Source organism: Solea senegalensis, linkage group LG20 (assembly GCF_019176455.1).
Source record: "Solea senegalensis isolate Sse05_10M linkage group LG20, IFAPA_SoseM_1, whole genome shotgun sequence".
NCBI lineage: Eukaryota > Metazoa > Chordata > Actinopteri > Pleuronectiformes > Soleidae > Solea > Solea senegalensis.
Window position 1 is genome coordinate 18,239,280 of NC_058039.1, and position 4,410 is coordinate 18,243,689.

A 4,410-nucleotide genomic window follows, 5' to 3' on the forward strand; every position below is an offset into this window, starting at 1 on the left:
TGCTGCCTCGTGTGGTCAGTTTATGTCACTGAGGTCAATCTGAATCAGGGATTTCAAACACCAAAGTCACAAAATAAGACATTTGAACTTGCAGTGGAGCAACAACTGCTGTGTGCTGTGAGGGAAAATCGTTGACTATTTCATTGGAGTTTGGTGTGGGAGAGTGAGTGGTTTCCTGTGAGGGGGGAAAAGCAGTTTAAAGCTAAGATAAATCAGTAAAAATATCCTTACATCTGTTTTTCCATGTGCTCCCACTGGTCGCTGAGAATGAGCCCCCGTGTCTCTGGCTCTCGGCACAGGGGGGCGCTCACTGCACAGTCAGAGCACTTCCTAACCCGGGTGCTTCAAACTCATTAAAACCCCTCAAACCCCTCAGCAGTGAATCTCCACATCACACGAGCCCCGGGTTGAATTCCCCAGGAACACTTCTTGGAGAAACACGCTTTTCATCTGCTTAAGCATGATGTGGATTGATCGGTGTTGAGTGCGGCGGCTCTGTCTGAGGCTTTATGAGTCCAAAAGTCTGCATCTTTGCCTGAAGGTAATCTCATCGAGCACGCTGGTCACAGGTACAAATCAAAGTTGTCTGAATTACAGCTTTTCTCCGGGGGCTGAGTGTATTGAATCACGCTGATTATACTCAGGTGCTGTATGTTCAGACTGCAGATTCCCTTCATTTATCCGAGCAGGATCCACTGAGCATATGTTTACATTCCGCTGCACCTCCATCGCGGCTTCATTCTAACACAGTTAAGTTAGCGCTCACGTGGGAGCAGCTCGGCCTCCGCGTACAACTATGATGAGCTGAAATGACACAATAACGCACACTGACGTGTGTGTTCACGCTCCACCACAGGGATTACAGATTACAGATTACAGATGAGGCAGGAAACACGAGGAGGACTGTGACACAGCACAATGTAATCAACACAAGCAATAATCACTTTAACTCATTATAGATAGATAGATAGATACACAGCTAGTTGGCTAACTAACTAGATCTCTCGTTCTTCTTCCACTCGTGCGTTCATTGCGAAAGGCAGAAGGCGGCTTTTATGGAATTTGGGTGTGGCTTTGGGTTTACATTACATTACATGTCATTTAGCAGACGCTTTTATCCAAAGCGACATGGAATTGAGTACAATCAGCCAGGGGTGGAGTCAAACTTGCGACCATTGCGAAAGACATCATTGCGACCATGATGTCTTTCGCACACAGGGTACCGGTTTTAACCACTGAGCCACTCCACCCGCAGACATTAAAGCATTAACAGACTTTAATGCTTTAATGTCCTTTAACGTTCACAACTCCTCCTTGAAGACTTGGCCATATTTTTCTAGCACTTCAGAAGTTGACTTGGGTGGTGAGGGCTGTTTGTGTGACCATTTTTCGTTTTCCATTTTCAAGCCAGTTCCTACCACAAAGTGAGCGTCCATTACCTTCAACTACAGTTAACGGCAAGTCAGCAGTCTGATTTCCGTGGGCCACTTTTACTAAGAACTGACCTCTTACTGGAATAACCTGGCCAGTATAAGTCTTCAGTGTAACATTGCTGCCCTCTGGAACCCTGAGGGACCCCAGTAGCTAGAGGACAGGGTTCCGACACAGATCCTCTCCAGGTTACTCTGTATGTTCGGTTTTGAAGATAGGACGAGTGTAGGGTAAGTGCAGAGCCTGAGACACCTAGTTCTTGAAGGGAGGATGTAAGGATCTGGTGGTTAACTGTGTCAAACGCTGCAGAAAGGTCCAAGAGGATGAGCACAGAGGAGAGAGAGGCAGCCCTGGCAGTGTGGAGTTGCTCAGTGACAGCAAGAAGTGCAGTTTCGCTCGAGTGACCTGCTTTAAAACCAGACTGAAGAGGATCAAGAAGGTTGTTCCGGTGAAGGTAGGAGGAGAGTTGATTAAAGATAGCACGCTCCAGAGTTTTGGAGAGAAAAGGAAGAAGAGAGACAGGTCTGTAGTTATTTACTTCAGACGGGTCAAGGGTGGGTTTTTTAAGGAGGGGGGGGGTCACTCTGGCCTCTTTAAGAGAGTCCGGAAAGCAACCAGATGATAGAGATAGAGTAGAGTAACCCTCAAACATCATGGTGGACACCAGTGGTCAGCTGTTTGACTGAAGAAGGAGTGTTTCTGGGATATGTTATCCCAGAGGACTCCTGAGGCAGCTGCAAGGCATCGACGGGCCCGAAGGGCGGCAGCCTCTGCTGTGGCAGACGCAAAGCAGCGAGTATGGGAGAAGATCAGAGAGGACATGGAGAAGGAATATGATCGGGTTCCCAGGGAGATACTGTGGGAGGTGCTGCGGGAGTATGGGGTGAGGGGTGCACTACTTTGGGCCATCCAATCCCTGTACACCCCACGTTTCCTGTGGGTGTTGGCCTTCGCCAGGGCTGCGCTTTATCACCAATCCTGTATGTGATTTTCAGGATATCGAGGTGTAGTCGTGGGGGAGGGGGGTTATGGTTTGGCGGCCTTGAGATCTCGACCTTCAGCGCTCACTGGATCGGTTCGTGGCCGAGTGTGAAGCGGTCAGGATGAAGATAAGCACCTCTAAGTCTGAGGCCATGGCTCTTAGCAGGAAACTGGTGGATTGCCTTCTCCGGGTAGGGAATGACTCCCCAGGTGAAGGAGTTCAAGCATCTCTGGGTCCTGTTTACGAGTGAGGGAACAAGGGAGATGGGCCGGAGAATCGGAGCAGCTGGTTTGGTACTGCATTTGCATGCATTCTCTCCACTGATGCCTAGTGCTTTCTCATTGTGTGAACTGTTGGGGTTCTCTGCTCTCCTTGATGTTGTCTATGTACAGTGCCTTGAGATAATGTATGTTATGATTTGGCGCTATACAAATAAAATAGAATTGAATTGAATTTGCTTTACTGCACAGTTGTGACAAAAACAGAGCTGAGCCGGAAGGCAAAACTCTCGATCTACCGGTCAAATAAATAGATATCTACACAGCTAGTTAGCTAACTAGGTAACAAGACAGCTAGCACAATTTTTTTTATTTCTATAGCACTACAGCATTTTATAGCACTTTTCACAGATAAAATCACAAAGTGCTTTAACAAGACCAGGTCAATTCACATAAAAACAACAACATAAAACATTATTTTTATTAAAATAATAAATATTTACATAGCAGACAACTCAAAGTCTAAAATTTTAAAATCAATATAAAATTTGACCGGTGGCCAGTGTAGAGTAGACAATGAATGATCTGCATACGATTTAAAGAGCCCTTGTTAAATCCCATAAAAAGGAGAGTTTTATAGTAATCTAATGTGGGTGAAACAAAAGCATGAGTAATCATCTCCACATCCGAGCTGAGTTTTTGACAAATTGCCTTGAATGGTTCTCCAAGGACGTGGATTTGTCAAACACCAAGGTTTCTGATGCTCGACTGGACCGTGGAGCTCAGAGATACGAGGAGTTCTTTCTTCAGGGGAGATAATCAGAGTTTTCTCACTTTTCTAAAGATAGCTATATTTTACTGATCCCAAGAAATACAGCTGTATAATAATAGTCTACAAAAAATGAGGAATGAGGAAAATAACAGAAGAAACATGTCCAATAAAGACAAATATACTAATAGAAACTTACACGTCTCATGAATAATCCAGACTAGACATGTAGAGCAGTGTTGATGTTCTACTCATCATCTTATAAATATCATTCTGTCACATATTCTTGTAAACAAGAAAAAACAAACACCATAAATAAGTCCAACAGCCATATCTTATTTATAGAGAAATAGATTTTACATGCTGTTAAAGGGAGGGGGAAAAAAAAATCATTTTTATTTCTCTGGCTCTGCAGCACTTTGGTGCAGAAAAGTTCAATTCCTTTTGTGTTCTCCCGCTGACAAACAGACAAACATCAACTCTGTGGAGGTGATAATAGTTTCTGGGGTTTTACACACAACAAAAAACAATCGAGTGCTAAAGTGAACAGGAGAAAAACAATAATAAATGTCGCGTATTGATCAAACGAGTTGTTTTTAAGGTTTGGTTGGTTTGCTCTGAGAAATGAATCAGTCGACATGAATCACAGCGTTAGTTATTCTGGAGTCTGCCAACGCAGCCTGGACACAATCCTGCGCCTTCATTACACTTGTCTACAGAAGCGTTTCTGGCCACACGGTCTCTCCTGTGCACTTGAAACCATCTGCGTCGTGTCCGCTCTCCGCTTGTTGACCTTCAGCCGCAAGTTAGTCATAATACACACACACACACACACACACACACGGACGGACGTCAGCGTCATCCGAATGTTTTTACCTCAGGATTACTAATCCAGCTTCTGTCTTTTCTTATTTTTATTTGTTCTCACTGAGGAAATACGACATTTATCGGCTTAATACAGAATACACTCACCAAACACAGCAAAACACACATTTACCGTATTATAAGTG